The sequence below is a fragment of the Aotus nancymaae genome, unplaced genomic scaffold (assembly GCF_030222135.1).
Source record: "Aotus nancymaae isolate 86718 unplaced genomic scaffold, 86718_ANA_hifiasm-v0.15.2.pri h1tg000029l, whole genome shotgun sequence".
Taxonomy (NCBI): Eukaryota; Metazoa; Chordata; class Mammalia; order Primates; family Aotidae; genus Aotus; species Aotus nancymaae.
In genome coordinates, this window is record NW_026988442.1 from 13,790,441 (window position 1) to 13,808,056 (window position 17,616).

General features: G+C 46.0%; 1 protein-coding gene and 1 long non-coding RNA gene across 3 annotated transcripts in view; one reads left to right on the forward strand and one right to left on the reverse strand.

Annotated features, from left to right (window-relative positions):
• Window positions 1-7,609: 7,609 nt before the first annotated feature.
• Window positions 7,610-8,721, reverse strand: LOC105719220 (uncharacterized). The gene is made up of 2 exons (XR_001107929.3): window positions 8,159-8,721; window positions 7,610-8,016 (listed from the first exon to the last, which is right to left on the reverse strand). It is a non-coding gene; the product is annotated as an uncharacterized LOC105719220 (long non-coding RNA).
• A 407-nt stretch (window positions 8,722-9,128) lies between these two features.
• RALY (RALY heterogeneous nuclear ribonucleoprotein) overlaps window positions 9,129-17,616 on the forward strand; it is an 83,179-nt gene continuing 74,691 nt past the window's right edge. For both annotated transcript variants that reach the window (XM_012455167.3, XM_012455170.3), the window contains exon 1: window positions 9,129-9,258. The gene's annotated coding sequence lies outside the window, so the exon portion shown is untranslated. The remainder of the gene's footprint in view (window positions 9,259-17,616) is intronic.

Below are 17,616 nucleotides of genomic sequence, written 5' to 3' on the forward strand. Positions count from 1 at the left end.
TAATGGCTAGAGAAGGGAGAGAGAGCCTTCACCTGCAAGGTGAAACTTGAGAGTCTAATGGCTAGAGTAGGGAGAGAGGGCCTTCACCTGCAATTATTTTCATTGAGTCTAACTAATGGCTAGAGTAGGGAGAGAGGGCCTTCACCTGCAAGGTGAAACTTGAGAGTCTCCAAGTCTCCCTACTCAGAATGTTTTCTCCTGGTGAACCAGCCCAGATTTGATGTTTACCTTTACTTTGCAGCTTTGGCCCAGCATGACCAGGCTTTCAGAGTTCACATTAGGTTACAGCCCATGGTGCCAATCCAAATGACTGGTATGACTGTCCATGTGTGGAGAATTCCATGGTGGGAAGGGGGAAAGAATGTCCTGACTGGCCAGGCCTGGGTCGGGTGCCATCACCAGGGCCAGGGGGAATGACGTCAGCCCCTTCTGAACTAATAGTAATAATATTAATACTAGATGACATTTAGTGGGTGTTTACTATGTGCCAGTCATTCATGTAAACATTTTATCTGAATTAACTTATATAATCCAATAACTCCATGAGGTAGATATTATTGTCCACATTTTTTTTTTCTCCTTTTTATTTATTTATTTATTTTACTTTAGGTTCTGGGGTACATGTGCAGGTCATGCAGGGTTGTTGCATAGGTGCATACTATATCTGGCATTTCTCCCCATGTTATCCCTCCCCACCCTTCCCTATTCTCCACATTTCTTATATGAAGCACAGAGAGGTTAAGGAATTTTTCCAGGTTCACACAGCTGGTCAATGGCAGAGCCAGGATTCAAACCTAGGCAGTCAGACTTTAGTTTCCATACTCTTTAAGGGCTGGACCAAGACTGGGAGTAGAGGCTCATAGAAAAATCAGATGCTGGCTAGGCACAGTGGCTCATGCCTGTAATCCAAGCACTTACAGAAAGTTTGGGATGGGCAGATTGCTTGAGTTTAGGAGTTAGGGACCAGCCTGGGCAACATGGTAAAACCCTGGCTTTCCAAACATATACAAAAATTAGCCGGGCATGGTGGCATATGCTAGAGGTCCCAGCTACTCTGGAGGCTGAGGTGGGAGGATCACTTGAGCCCAGGAAGTTGAGGCTGCAGTGAGCTATGATTGTAACACTGCACTCCATCCTGGGTGACAGAGTGAGACCCTGTCTCAAAAAGTAAAAAAAAAAAGAATTAAAAAAAAAGTCAGATACTTTTAAAAATATAGGGAAATGATACAGCACAGACAATAATAGTATCTATACCTTGCAACTGCCCACTAATAACCATAAAGACATGAGGCACCATTTAAAGCATGATCTAAGGAAGACCTTCATGTTCTTTATGGAGAAACTTGGGCTAGGTGTGGTGGCTTATGCCTGTAATCCCAGCACTTTGAGAGGCTGAGGTGGGACAATCTCTTGAGCCCAGAAGTTCAAGACCAGCCTGGGCAACATCACGAGATCCTGTCTTTACAAAAACATTTCTAAAAAAATTAGCTGGGCATGGTGGTACATGCCTATAGTTCTAGCTACTCAGGAGGCTGAGGCAGGAGGACTGCTTGAGCTCAGGAGTTCAATGCTGCAGTGAGCTATGATCGCACCACAGCACTCCAGCCTGGGTGACAGAGACTCTGTCTCAGAAAACAAACAAACAAAAACAAACAACAATGAAAAAAACTGGGTAATTGGGTATCTCTCTCTCTACTCCAGATGGCATTCTTTTAGTCTTAGGGTCCCCTTATTGGATGCAAAGCTGAGATGTTCTTGGGTCACCTGGTCAAGAATTCCTGAGGTATAGCAAATAAGAACATCTGGGAGCACATGCTACCAACATCTGGCCACAAACTCTTAAAATAATATGGAGAAGTAGATTTGAAGAAACAGATGAAGAACATGAGGGAGAATGTGTTCGGTGACACCTGCAGAAATGCACCTGGGGAATCACGACTGAAGCAAGGATGATTGAAAAGTCTCTGCAAGTATGTGTGACACTACTATTAGGGGTGGTGTGGGGGTGGAAGGCCTCATGTATCTATCATTTCCTGGGCACTCAATTCTTTTTGAATGAGATGTTCTAGAGATAGTTTTTCTCATTAGAACAAATGTCACAGACCCAATGTCTTCCTCATTTATATTTCTTCTAATGTGCTTCTGCTTGAGCAAGTGAGCACTTAATGTCAATTTCAATTAACATCACTGCATCTGATCTCCGTTGTGTTGCTCATGGACGCAATGAGGGGCGGAGGAAGGTCACTGGGAAGTGGGGAGAGGTGCCCCCTTTTGTTCGAAGGCTTGAAGGCACTGGTGGGGGAGGTATTGGGAGGGAAGATGTGGAATGATTTGCTCCCTACTTAATAAAGACCATGCTTTAAAGATGCCAGCCTCTCTTTTGTTTGATAAAACACTAGTGAAGACTAGGGGCAAGGCAGAGAGCAGGGACAAGGGCTCTGAGGGCTGAGTCAGTAAGGAATGAGAGACACATAACTTTGCACTGACCTATGAGAGCTTCCTGCATAACCTTGAGCTCTGCAGGCATCAATAACAGCAGGTGGAAACTGTATGCTCCAAATCTGCTATCTGATATCCTAGGGATTCCCAGCTGGGATGGCTCAAAGCTGGTGGTCTGACACCAACACTTCTGTGTGTGGCCTGAGCTCAGCATGGAAATGGGATGGACCAGAGCTTGGGGTGGGGTAACAGAGCAAGCCTCAGGGAGAGGTAGAGACAGTCACAACCTACCAACTCTTCCTCCCTCTCTTCTTCCATCCTTCCTTCCCTCCCTTCCTTCCTAACAAAGGAATTTGTTCCCTTTGTGCCCTTCCAAAGGAAATTTGTTCAGAAAAGAGAAGATATGGATTTATGTTCTCCAGGACACAATCCTCAGGGATCATTCTCTCTCCTTTGAGAAGTCAGAGCATTTGTTTTTTCATCCTCCTTGTCATCAATAACAATCATTAGAAGGGCTTACTATTTCTTAAACACCTTCTGTGTGTCAGGGGATACTACATATATTATTTCTGGCCTTCACAGCAACCCTCAAGGTAAATGTAATTTATGCCCACTTTACAGAGGAGGAAATTGGGGCTTAGAGTACTTGAGGAGTTTGTCCAGTAAGTGGATTGAACGGAGGCTGGTTCATTCGATTTCTGGCTCCAATGTTATCAATTACTTGCAATATATACTTGCAAGGGCCCAGCTCCTGGCTAAGACCTGCTAATGGGTGCATCTGAAATGAGAAATGTCTTCTATTCAAGTCCCAGACATCCATATCAACAAGGATTAAACACAGAGTTTCACCTGCACTGTACTAGCAGTCAAGATGCAAGGGCTGTAGCCCTGGTTCTGCAACTCTTTTGATGGGCAGCTTTCAGTGTAGATGATGTGTGAACTCCCCTCTCCAGGCCTCATTTCTCCATCTGTAAAATGGGCAATTTGGACTAAATATCTCCAAGGGTCAGTTCAGTTCAATCCAATCTGACAGCACTCATGGGGCTTTCCCTTGTGACGGTGCCAGAAAGATACAAAGATGGACAAGGCAGACCTCCGTCCTCTAGGTGAGCTGGATGCGTGCTCTAGTAGTTATACATAAAGAGCAACAAAGCTTGGAGAGCACAGCATCTCATTTAGACTTGGCCAGTGGCAATGTATGTGGCACAGATGAGGCAGGCTTTGGGGTGGAGGTGCCATTGGCACTTGGGCTTGAAAAGGAAATAGAACATGTGGAGGTGGAGATAGGAGGAAGCTTTTCCCAGCCGACATCACATGGAGCAGAACAACTACCTGGTCATCCCATAAAATTGTGAGAAGGAACAAATCATTGTTGTTTTAAGTCACTGCATTTTCAGGGTGGTTTCTTATATAGCAATAAATAATAGACCCCAAAGGTAGGTGTGTGATTATAGACTTTATCCTATAAAGGTCAGAGATTGCCCATTTTTAGACTACAGCCTACAAGAGTAATTGGCCTGCAGACATAATTCATTTGGCTTGCACAGGCTTTTAAAAAATAGTTGAGCCAACATTTAGAAATTGGGAAATTCTGTATGAAAATCCAGATTTGGGGGCTCTCTTGAAGAATCCTGCATCTCAGCACCTGCATTCTAGGAACAGTTGGCTGGCTGTCCTCTGTGTATGCGACACATGCTCTCCAGTTCATGACATTGCTCTCCACTCTCTATTGTCTCACCCCAACCTGCTTTCTAGCCCCTGTAGACACTTGAGGGTTTGCTATTGTTGCTGTTTATTTGTTTCGAGACAGGGTCTCACTCTGTTGCTGAGGCTCGAGTGCAATGGTATGAGCATGGCTCACTGTAGCCGTGGCCTCCTGGGCTCAAGTGATCCTCTGGCATCAGTCTCCCAAGTAGCTGGGATTATAGGCACATGCCACCATGCCTGGCTAATTAAAATTTTTTTTTTGTAGAGACAGGGTCTCACTACATTGCCCAGGCTGGTCTCAAACTCCTGGGTTCAAACAGTCTTCCTGCCTCAGCCTCCCAGAATGCTGGGATTACAGGTGTGAGCCACTACTTGAGTTTTTGATCCATGCTGATGACATGACAACAGGAAGGCATTGAAGGGTTGTTTTGTTTTTGTTTTTTTGAGACAGTCTCGCTCTGCCTCCCAGGCATGATCTTGGCTCACTGCAACGTCTGCCTCCCAGGTTCAAGCGATTGTCCCACCTCAGCCTCCCAAGTAGCTGAGATTACAGGTGCCCGCCACCATGCCAGGCTAATTTTTGTATTTTTAGTAGCGATGGGGGTTTCACCAAGTTGGCCAGGCTGGTCTTGAACTGCTGACATCAAGTGATCTTCCCGCCTTGGGCTCCCAAAGTGCTGGCATTATAGGCGTGAGCCACTGTGCCCGGCCCATTGAAGGGTTTTGCACAGTGGAGGAAATGATAAGAGTTGAGCAGTGAGTAATGTATTAGTGGGGGGTGACTCTGAGGCAGATGTAGTCAAAATCTATTATTCATTCTGCCCAGACCATGAACTCCATCTTTTGGGAAATGCATCTTTCTCTGATCATATGGTTCTGATGGCACTGCCATCTCCTGGTATGTCCCACTTCCCTATTCACTCACCATGATTGGCTAAAGAGTGGCACCTGGTTTAAGTTGGGCCAGTCACAGCATCTGGCTCTCCAGCCACAGATGATTGGACCAGGGTCAGGGACTTATCCATGTTGGGCCAATCGAAGTTTTTCCCTAAAATTTTGTCCTTCAGACCTGAAGCAGAAATCCTCAGTCTCTCTCTGGTGGAGTGGGTGAGCTGTGAGTGGTAAGCACTGCTGCAGCCATGTGTCTAGCCTTGAGGAGGAAAGCTCGCACACAGAGAAGTGATAGGACTGGGAGGAGAGTCCTGGCAACATTCAAGTCTCTGTGCTCACCACTTCAGTGCCTTTTCTGAGCCTGGTTCTCCAGCTTTCCCATCAGTTCTGGCAGCTCCCTATTCCTTCCTGATAAATTCCTTTGCTGTGTCTGTTAGCCTGAGTTTATTTATGTTTTGTAATTTGCAACTGAGAACACTGGTGATAACCAGAAGCTTTGAGGTAGTTCCAGGAGGGCTACTTCTCACCCGTCAGGAAGGAGCCAAGACAGGGTTTATTCTCAAATGCAGAGCAGGAAGGAGATAGCGCTATTCCCACTGGAAAGTGCATTATCCTGTGAGGCAGGTATCCCTCCCTGCCACTGACTTCCTCCAGAAACCATTAAGTAAATCTCTATGCTTTTCTGAGCCTCCATTTTCCTATCTGTAAAACAGGACCTGGGAAAGAATGGTGATTCTTAAACTGTATTCTGCAACACCCTGGGATTTTGTGGAGGGATCACTGCTTAAGAAGGGTGGCTTGTGGAGAGGCCTAGTAGGAATGACTCTGGGTTCCTCTCCCCTGCTTCAAGCAAAGCCACCCCCTCTCCCTCATCTGTTTTATACATTGCCTTTCTGTGAAAGGTCTTGGGTAAGAAGGGTGGACAGCTTGAGAAGTTTGAAAACCCCTAGATGAGGTGTCTTGGAGGAACTTTCCAGTTATAATAGTTCATGATTTTATGGATTCCAATAGAAAGCAGAATGCCTTTCACATTTATAATAACAAAACTTTGTTTTCTTTTTGAGTCAGAGTCTCGCTGTCGCCTAGGCTACAGTGCAGTGGTATGACCTCGGCTCACTGCAACCTCCACTTCCTGGATTCAAGTGATTCTCCTGCTCCAGTCTCCTGAGTAGCCATACATTGGCCATATCACATTTCCTCATTTGTGAAATGGGGGGAAAAAACAGAACTAACCTTGTAGGATTACTAGGGGGATTAAAAATGCAGACGAACCAAATTACATTATATTCTTCCAACCTTGACACTTTATTGTTTATTAGCTCCACCTGTTGGACTCTACTCATGTTTTAGTTAGGAAATAATGGCTGCCAATTATAAAAATCACAACTTAAATTACTATAAAAATGTTCATGTTAAAGTCCAGAGGTGGGTCAAACTTCAGGAATGGCTGGATCAAGTCTCTGGCTCATTTTATTCTGTAATATTTTTTGTCTTGCCCTCTTCCATGTGATGGTTTTGTCTTCTGGCTGGCCTCCCTCATGTAGCTAAACATAAAAATAAAAAATATGCTGCAACTCTAGGTAGGTATCATACCCTATGCCACACTATCCTGAAAGCAAAAGAATGTCGCATCTTCATTCTTCAACTTTATTGGACCAACAACCCTAGGTCCTTAATAATTAGGAGGTAGGATAATATAGTAATTCAGCCTGCAGGACTCCATCATTTACCAACTGTGTGACCTTGGGAAAGTTAACCTCTTTGTGCCACAGTTTCCTCATCTGTGTAACAGAGTAAGAACAGTACCTACCTCATAGGGATGTTGTGAGAATTAAATATGCTTGAAAAACACTTAGCAGACTGCATGGGAATTAGTAAATTCTCACTAAGTGTTAGCTAGATTGTCAGCATATTTCCTTAGAAATATCTCCCTTCTGCCGGGCATGGAGACTCACACCTGTAAGGCCAAGGCAGGAGGATCACTTGAGCTCAGGAGTTCAAGACCAGCTTGGACAATATAGTGAAAGTTAAAAAAAAAAGGTAGCCCAGAGTGGTAGTACATGCCAGTAGTCCCAGCTACTAGGGAGGCTGAGGTGGGAGGATTGCTTGAGTTTGGGAGGTCGAGGCTGCAGTGAGTTTTGATCATGCCACTGCACTCCAGCCTGGGCAACAGAATGAGACCCTGTCTCAAAAACTAAACAAATATGGCAGGGTGCGGGGTGGCTCACACCTATAATCTCACTCAGCACTTTAGGAGGCCAAGGCGGGATCCCCTGAGGTCAGGAGTTAGAGACCAGCCTAGCCAACATGGTGGAACCCTGTCTCCACTAAAAATACAAAAATCATCCAGGCATGGTGGTGCACGCCTGTAATCTCAGCTATTTGGGAGGCTGAGGCATGAGAATTGCTTGGAACGCAGGAGGCAGAGGTTGCAGTGAGCCGATATCACACCACTGCACTCCAGCCTACAATAGAGCGAGACTCCATCTCAAAAAAAACACAAATAAACAATGAACAGACAAATACATGACAGAACAAGAAGACAAACTAGAGAACCTCTTGAGACAAGGTGTTCAGGGAAGAGCTCTTTTGAGGAGGTGATATTAAAGCAGAGTTTGTGGAAGAACGTCCCAGGCATTGCTCTCAAGGTCGTCAACTCTTTGATTTATCTTCCTTTTGAAACAGGACAAGGAGGTCATCAAACAACAGAAGGGCAATTATAACTGCTGGTATGGCAAAGCCAGGACTCTAAATTCAAACTCTGCTCCATTCTAAGGAATCCCGTCTCTTAAGCAGGTTCAGGGGAAGCGATGTGAGTCACGAAATCACAGGTCAGAGGAGGCATCGAGAATATGGTCAGTTCTCAACTTTCAGGGAAGTCCATAGCTGAGGAATGAAGGGCAACGGTCCTCTTGTGGTCTCATTAGGAAGACTCTGGCTGTTCACTGCAGGGTGGAACACTGATTCAAGTGAGAGATCCTGACAGGAGAAATGTGTAGGAGGCAGGACTAGCACCCGGATCAAGTTATAAAACATCTCCCGCACCTTTTTCGGAGACCACCCTCAGTGTGGCCTCTCCGCCCAGTCCCAGCTTAGGCAGCGAAGAGCGTCCCTCACTCACCCCGTCTTGGTGCCACGTTCCTTGAAAGCGAAAGGACCAGGAGTTTCTTCCTGCCTCGTCTCTTCCGGATCCCTGCTCAAACCAGCAGGCACCACCCTCGGCCGCTAGTTTGAGCGCCATCCTCAGGCTCCGCCCACCTCGAGCACCACCCGTCAGTCCTTCCCTGAGGCACGCCTCCTTCCGGCTCCCGCCCTGAGTAGCCACCCCTGGGGCCCCTCCTCCCCCCCTGCTTCCGGGCCCGCCTCTTCAGGGCCGCTTCTATCTTCTTCCCACTCTAGGCTCCTCTTCAGCTCCGCCTCCCTTCGCCCATGGCTCCGCCCTTTGGGCAGTTCTCCTTTGGCCAGGCCCACGGCATCTCCTTTCAAGCACTGTCTTGGCCCCTGGCTCCCGGCCCCAGTCGCCCGCACCATCTTCCCTACCTGCGCGGCTTCTTCCCAGGGCCTTACCAGTTTCTTAGCTCCGCCCCTACTTTGGCTCCAAACCTGTGCAAGCGACTCTCTCTTCCCGCCCCAGCCCCGCCCTCCGAGTCGCGTCTCAGTCCTTCCTCCCTTTCAGGCCCTGCCTTGGACCCGCCTTTCTCCTGTCCCCGCCGAAGCTCTGGACCTTTCCAAAGCCTGGCTAGGAGGGTGGGGAGAACTCTTGCGCGTGGGGAGCCGGGCTGTTTCTGGGCGGGGCTGCGGACTCTTCGTGCTCGTGTCGTCGTGTCCTTCCCTGGAGACAGAGACGTGGGAGAGCCCTGGACCAGGGACAGAGTGGCGGGCGGGGCCGAGCTGAGGGGAGCCGCTCCGGGTGCCCCCACCCCCGCGGGCGTCAGTGGTGCTGGCCGAAGGCAGGGCTCGCGGTTGCGGGGCTCGCGTCGCTGTCAGTGCGGCGGAGCGCGCGAGCGGTGCGGGCGCGGGCCCGGGGTAGCGGAGCCCTAAGAAGCTGAGGGGGCGGTAGTGGCGGCGGCGGCGGCGACGGCGACGGCGACTACGACTCCCGCGCGAGTGCCCAGCCTCCTCCCGCCGCAGCCGCCCTTTTCCTCCCTCCGTTACGTCCCCAAGTGCAGCGGCACCGCCTCCTTCCCAGCCGCGCAGCTTCCTCCAGACCTCTGGGCGCGGGTGAGTGGGGGCTGCGGGCGTCTCCTTAGGGGTGCGGGAAGGGTTTGTGCTTTGTGCCTTTCCGTTCACCCACTTCTGGCGGGCCGCTGGCTATTTTTAGAAACTCTTATTTCTACCCTTCGGGGAGTCCCGGGAGGCTGAGTAACTCCAGGCCCCCTCCGCCGCTCTTTTCTCCCACCCGGACCCGCCGCCCCGGGTCGCCAGTCCCAGCCCCCAGCCCCCAGCGCCCGCTCCCGCGCCCGTTCCGGGCCGCCCTGGCGTTCCCTGCCTGCTCCCTCCCCGCGGGCCGAGCCTGGGCCAGTAGTTGGCTGGGTGGGCCCGCGCCCGCTCGGAAGTTGGAGTCTTTTGTGCTCGTGCCCCGCCCCGCCCGGCGAGGGGCGGAGGGAGGGGAACGGAGGCTGCTCCGGGGAGGCCTCGGGCGGGCCCGGCCCCGGCTGCTTCCGGCTCTCCTACCCGAGCTGGGTCTACAGGCTCCCGGAGGCGCGCAGAGCTGGTCCTGCCTCGGCTCCCGCCTCTTCTGGGCTCTTTGCACACCTTGGGCTCGGAGAGAAACAACAACGGGCCCTCGAGCTGGGGCCGCATCCGCATTTCACTCAGTCCCCTTGGCGACTGAGCCTTAGTTTGCCACTCGGTGACATGGGGGGAAAGAGGGAAACTCGCCTCTAGGGGTGTTCATGGATTCAGGGAGGGAGCTAATATGTGAAAGAAGTGTTTAACACCAACAGGCAACATTTAATGAGACTTCTCCCAGGAACATTATTTCTTTTAATGCTCACAACGGCCTTCTGGTTTATCCCCATTTACAGAAGCAGAAATCAAGGCTCAGAGGGGTCAAGTAATTTTCTCCAAGTCACAGTAGCCACAGAAGTGTAAAGGAGCGGTGCTAGCACCTGTTATTTATTAAATTTCGTAGTGTGAGCGTGTATCATCTCTTAGTGCAGAGGGCATTTTAACCGAGTCTTGGGTCACACCGTTTAATTAGGGACATAGCTCTAGGTTTTCCCTGACTTCTGGGCCGTTGTCCACTATACTATGGATGAAATCTCATTCTGGGATTACCATATCTCCAAAGGGAAAGGTTTGGATAAATTCCTTGCTAGTATTGCGGCAGTTAGAAGTTAATGGATGCAGAGACTCCAGATCTCAGACACAACTGAAATTCCCTGGGGTTTTGTGTCAAGGAAGCCTTGAGACTTTAAACGGTGGGATTCACGCTTTATTTTGTGTGTGGCATGGTCCTCCTCTCAGACCTTGCAGATTCTCTTTGTTTAGATTTATCGATCCTAGTTTGATGGAGGCTGGGGGAATAGCTCAAGTCATCTGCTTTCAAACAAATATTTCTCCTATTTTCAGATAAGGCCCAGAGTGGTTAAAGAGAACTAAAATTAACTTTGGCAAATGTTCCAGTTTTCCAATGTGTTTGATCCGGTTTGAGGGAGTGTCTAAAAATCAGGCAGGGGAGTTTCTGGGCCAGGTCTTGAGGAGTCTCTTGATGTTTGCATTAGTCCTTTAGAGTCTGGTAGGTCTTGGCCAGGATTCTGGATTTAGAAGTGTGTAGGAGCTGAAAGGGGTTTTACAGACCATCTGATCCAACTTTTTCATATCTCCCTTTCCCTGCTTCCCTGTTAACTGAACCTTGGAAAGGGGAAGTAGTGGTCTGAATTCAGACTGCCTTAGTGTCAGGGTGAGAACTAGAATTCCCAGTCTTCTTCCTTGTAATCCAGTAATATTTTTATTTCTCCCATACCTTGCCACTTCTTAAAAGGGCAGGAAACTACTTACTCAGGCCTTAAGGTCAGGAATCCTGAGTAGTTGGAAATCCCAAGGAAGTTTTATAGTCTCCACCGCTTTCTGTGCCTTATGGTTAGTATTAAAGGAAGGCCAGGTTTAAGCACAGGTGTGCTAGTTCTCAGTCACCACTTCAGTTTTATATGTTTATGGCTTATATATGCTTCCATAACCATTATCTGATTTAATTTCTAATCCATTTCTGTGAGGGAGTTTGCAGAGCTTGATTTATGTCTCCTTTTTACTGTGAGGGAATGGAGACGTAGCATAGCACTTGCCTTAGATGACAGAATGAGTAAGTAGTGAGGACAGGACACCTGGAGCAGAGGATTTGATTTGGCATCATAAACTGAGCCACTCATTGTGGCTCTCTGAGCCTCAGTTTCCTTATCTGTAACCTCTCATAGGATTGTTGTGGGAACTGTAAGAAAATGGCTGTGAAAGTGCTTTATAGTGGTAGTAATAACAGCTGAATTTATTAAGGTACTTAACGTGTATCACCAGTCACTGGACTGAGGACTTTATGGATTATGTTACTTAATTCTCAGAGCAACTGATGAATTAAGTATTATTATTATCTGTGTTTTAGAGAAGAAACAAGCTTAGAGAAGTTACGTGACCTGCCTCAGGGTCATTTAACTGGTAAGTGACCAAGCCAGGATTCAGACTGCAGACAGTATAACCTTAAAGCTGGCATGCTTTTTTAAAAAGAAAATTGTGGTAAAATACATAGAAAATAAACAATTTTAACCATTTCAAAGTGTATATGTGACATTAAGTACATTTCACATGGTTATGCAACCATCACCACTGTCCATTATCTTCCCCAATTGAAACTCTGTATTTGTTAAATACTAACTTACCATCCTCCCTCCAGCCCCCGAAAACTATCATTCTACTTTCTGTGAATTTGACTATTCTAGGAACCTCATTTAAGTGGAATTGTGCAATATTTGTCTTTTTGTGACTGCAAAGCTGGCACACTTAGTGTCTTCCTTAGTTTCAGAGTGTGTTATAAATGCAAAATAGTAGTCCTCACCTGCAGCAGAGATGTGGCATGCAGCTCGTATCTCTGAGTAAGACCCACTCTTCTCCCCCTTAGATTGATGTTCTTTATCACTTAAGCCTGTTTTGGCTAATTTTTGTATTTTTGGTAGAGATGGGGTTTCACCAGCTTGGCCAGGCTGGTTTTGAACTCCTGACCTCAGGTGATCTCCCCACTTGGCCTCCCAAAGTGCTGGGATTACTGGCGTTAGCCACCACACTGGGTCATTATACCCTTAAAATAGAATCTAGATAACTCCTCACCCTCACCTTGTTTGCACCTGCCCTTCTGACCGTCCAGAGTTTGAGGATATAGGGCTGCAGTTGTCAGGAATAACAGTGCAGTGACAGCAGCTTGGATCAAAACTACTCAGGATGATTAAGTAGATCACCTTTATGAAATGCTCCCTCTTTCTTCCCCCTTGTTCCATAAAGGCACACAAGAGGAATTAGCTTTTGGGTTCTTATAGGATGTTGATGGTTCCTCATTGCTTGCAGGTGGTTAAGATGGAGTTAGATGCTGCATATAGCCTTTCAAAATGCCCTTTGACCGTTTTCTGTTGATGTATTTAGGGGAGTGGGCTGTTTATGAAGATGGTTGGAATTTTGTCCTGATAACGACTGTGGATTGGAGGAGGCAGTGTCTCAGAGATGGTTAGTAGGGTAACAAACACATGATCATGTGTCTGGTCATGTCACACTCTCCTTAAAAATTTGATGGCCCCAGTGTTGCCTACATGTTCAAACAAATATGACCAATTAGGTCACTGTGCTTAATTTATTGGATAGAATCTTGTAGTTGAGAGACCTTAAAGTCATTTAGACTAGCTACCTGGCTAACATTTGAGGAAGTTACTTGTTAAGATTGTCTTTCATTGGATACCTCATGTTTCGAAAGTTTTTCAATCACTGAACAATTAGTAAGCATCTGTCAGACATGGTACTAAGCTTAGGGATTTGGGTTCATATAGCCTAGTGGGAAAGAAAGGCAAGGAAACAGGCAGTGTGAGAAGTGTGTTGTGTTGTGACAAGGACAGACACCAGGAGAGCACAGAGAAATGTTGCCTAACCCAGCATTGGAAGGTCAGGGAAGGCTTCTTAGGAGGAAAAATTGGTTAAGCCTAGCCTTCAAGAGAGAAACAGACATAAGCCAGGAAAGGAAGAGATCTGAGAGAGTCAGGGAGGAGGCAGAGATAAGACTGTTCTAGGTAGAAGGAACAGCAAGTTCAGAGATGGTGATGATAATAGGTTAGGACTTTTGGTCATTTACTACATCCATCAGATACTATTCTAAGAATTTAAATGTATTATTTCTTCCCATAACCATCCTAAAGGTATGTACTATTATTATTCCTATTCTGTAGTTGAAGAAAACAGGTCAAGAGGGCTAAATACATTTCTCAGGTTTCTTGGGTGGAGCATAATGCTTGAGTTGGGTCGATGTGGCCGGACAGGAGACTTTCATGGTAGGCAGAGCAGAGGCCAAGTCGGGAAAGGGCCTTCTTGCCTGTGTTGAGGAGTTTGGACTTCATCCTGAGGTGAGGGGGCCATGATTTGAAGTGCATTTTTGAAGGATGTCCCTGGCTGCCTGTTCAGGAGTGGACTGGAGGGCTAGAGCACTAGGGACAGAGAGACCAGTTAGGAGGCTGGCAAGAGGTGATGGTGTTTCAAATGAAGGTAGTGGGAGAGCGTGTGTGAGAGTGCGTGTAGAAAAAAGGTGGAATTGCCGGGCATGGTGCCTCATGTCTGTAATCCCTGCACTTTGGGAGGCCGAGGTGCGTGGATCATTTGAGGCCAGGAGTTCGAGACTAGTCTGGCCAACATGGTGAAACCCCATCTCTACTAAAAATAAAAATTACAAAAAAAATTAGCCGGGCGTGGTGGCAGGCACCTATAATCCTAGCTACTCGGGAGGCTCAGCCAAGAGAATCCCTTGAACCCAGGAGAGGAGGTTACAGTGAGCCAAGATGGAACCACTGCACTCCAGCAAAGATGATTGGTGTGGAGGGTAAGGAAGGAATCAGGATGACATCTGGTTTTTACCTGGTGCAATTTTGTAGATGGGTGCTGTTTATTGAGGTGGGGACACAGGAGAAGAAGGAGCACATAAGGGAGGGGGTAGGGTTTCTCATGCAGGGTCTCCTTACATATTCTTTCATTTACCTCTGGTTATGGATTCTAGTTCTTTGTGTCAGGTCTGAAGGGGAGAGAGTGAGAGTATGGCACAACTGGTCATGTTCCTGGCTAAACTGAATGATGCAAACAGTTTAGGAAGAGAGGAAGTATTCAATCCTAGATGTGCAAGCCCAGCACAGCCTGGACACTGCTTACATTAAGCCAAGGAAAGTTTACAGTTTCTCTAGGCACGTCTTTTGGCTCTGGTCTTTTTGTGTACCAGCGTATTCCTCTGTAAGTCAAAGCCACTTCTCTGCTTACTGTCTGTCTGCTAGGCACTGTGAAAACAACGATGAGTAAAATGTATCCTAAGGAGCTTATGATCCAGAAGGGCTGAAATCTCAGTAGCTTGGATACAGCAGTGGCCTAGGGAGAGGGTGAATGGGGCAGGGCAGGGTAGGACAGGATACAGAGGGACCCGAAAGGGTTTTTATTAGGGATAGAAGTCAGGAGACCCCACTGTGCTCCAGTATTTTTCTCAGGTGTCAAGTGTCTAGGTTTATTCATCTGAATAATGACTAGATGACCCACAGGGTCCCTTCTAGCAATTGCATTTCATGATTCTAGGCGGTGGTTTAGATAATATATCTCTAGGACAGGCATTTTCTTTCTTCCTCTCTCCCTTCTTAGTTTGGCATTGGTTGGGGGGAGTAGGGGTGGAGATAGCAAGGTTTTCACTTGAGTGTCTTGGTCTTATTCAATTTTGGCTTCATATATAAAATGTGTAGCTGGAAGGGAGAAAATGACAGCCGTAATGTTAACCTGCTTGTCCTATAACTCCTGTACTGTAAGCAAAGTTTCAGACCTGTGCTCAGGGTACAGCTCACAAACCCTTAGGAATAGAGACAGAGTGCAGTAGAATAAATTGGAAATCTAGTCACTAGCCTGTGCATCATTTGGTCAGTGTGTGGGCTGGACTAAGGCCCTTTCTTTCTATTGCCTTGTTTCCTTGTAAAATAATCTGGGGGTGGCGGGGGGCGGGGGTCCCTGAAATTCTATAAAGGCCCAAAGAATGGAGTTGGGAGGTGGGGACAGCAAAAGGGATGGAGGTCCCTCTATCTTTGACTTCTCCCTTCTCTTCTAATGAATAAGTAGAAACAGGTATCTGCTCAAGTATTAATGTTAGTCATCTTTTGTTTCCACAGCTTTGCCTTATTTCCTCGGTGTTAGTGTCTTATGTCATTTCTTAATGATTTTCATGGTTATCAATGTGCTGCATGTCCTAGGAGGAAGGAAGGAAGGATAGGATATTGTCCCTGGGCTCTAGTCTCCATCTCCAGAAGAGTCATTAAAGACATCCACTGCCCCCTGTTCTCTATTCTAGGGTTGGGGTAGGGGGTTGTGGCTGAATACTTGGGTTTCCTAAGAGGATACATACTTGAGTTTCCTAGGGAGTGCTCTACTAACTAAAGTGCAAATCTGGCTATCTTCCCAATATACCAATGAATTTGACTGGGGAAAACAGTGGGCTTTTGATGCTTGCCAAACCTATGTTAATTGTAATTATTTAATGCTCTCTGGGATCGCTATCTTCCTGTCTGTAAAACAAGGGAATTGAACTAGATAATCTTGAGTGGTATTTCTACCTTTTTACTTTTGTGGAAGTGGCTTAAGAATATCTCTGGATGGAGAAAGGGCTTTGCTAAAGTATTGAGAGTATCTCAGAGGGTTAAATTCTGGGTTCACAGAAGATACCTTTCAGTATATAAACAGATAGATATTGCTTTTTAGAGTGGACAGATTGCTGAAAAATTGCTTGTCAGTTGAATTTATCAAATTGTATGCTGAGTTCCATTATAAACTTGGAGCTTTATCCTCATGGGACAAACTTGGAGTCTAAGACTATAAAAAAATTACATTTAAATATGTAGCAAACTGTTTAAAATCACATAATAAAGGAAAAATAAAAAAAACTCTAAAATTCTCACTCAGTAGTAGTAATGGAAAAACACTAGACCAGAAACTTGCATTTCCTAAGAGCTTTAGCCTTATGGGGTAGATACCCCTACTGAGGTTACCTGGCCCTTGAAGTGCCATCTGCAGAGACTGAATATTTTTGTTTATTTGTCAGGGTACGATTCATTGGTTTATTCCAAGTAAATATTTTCATTTAGAATACCAGGCTTAGAAGCTTAATGTTATTGGCCAGATTTTCTTTATTCCAGAGGCATTTATCTGGTATTTAGCTGACTCCTGTTTGTTTGTTTTATCAAGGATTTTAATAAGCTTAGTTAACGGTACTGTTTACATGGTGTCTGTTGATCTGTTAGTCTAGTTTCCTTTGAAATTCTTGGTGTTAGTGAAAGCAAGCCCAGCAGTAGATTTAAAAGGGTCATTTCCATAACTCTTCATTTGTCTAGATGTCGGTTTTCTTTGTAAAAGGTATGATCATCACACTATACTGAGAAGTCAAATGTTGTTTCCTTTTTACCCAGAGCATTTTAAGGCTTTGTGATTTTGTTCTTGTGGATACCTGTAAGGTGGTACTGAGGAATGGTGCTGCCATTGTAATAATGAGGGCTGTGCATGAATCAGTTGAACACAAGAATAACTTTTCTTCAAACCTTAAAGATTCACCCTAAATTGATTCTCACAGCAATTAAAATCAACCTTTACTAAAATTAGGGTTGAGAGGAGGTTACTTAGTTGCTGTGGCATGATTATTTATGCTTGGAAGTCCAACAGCCTTCCATCCCTAATCTCAACCATTTGTTCCAGGAATTTGGAGTACTTCCTATGTGTTTTCCTTATGGAGACTTAAGGAGACATAATTCCTGTCCGCAAATTACTTTCAGTCTTGAGAGGAAGACAGATAAGTAAAGCAAATCCAGCCTACTGCCCTGGCACATAATGTTTTCAAACAGAAAATGACATAACTGATGGCTGTATCAGTAGACAAGGAGACCTGTTTGATAATCTTTGACTTTCAGTGTATAGACTTACTTTTTGCATTCCCTTCTCTCCCTTCTGTTATTTACAGATATTTATCTTCCATTGCTAAGGTATCCAACACCTAGTGTGTAAAGTCAAGAATGTTAGAGTAGGGGGCAATGTCCTTCAAGTTTGGGTATCCAGATATCTGCATCTGGATAACGAAACAGTTCTCTGGTTGACTTCAGGAAGATTTGGTATTGTCTCGCTTCTTACGTAGAAATGAAGAAAATTAAGTCTCATATTGAACTATTTTAAGTTTCATTATACTCAGTTTTGAAATAAAATAGTGCTATTTTGTATGCAAGTGGAATTATCTGAGGAGTGATTTCTGGCATTTGATCAGTCTGTGATTTAATAATTGTGATTAAATTGTAGTTCACGAAGCCCATTGCTATTGCCTCTGCCAGCCTTCTTTGA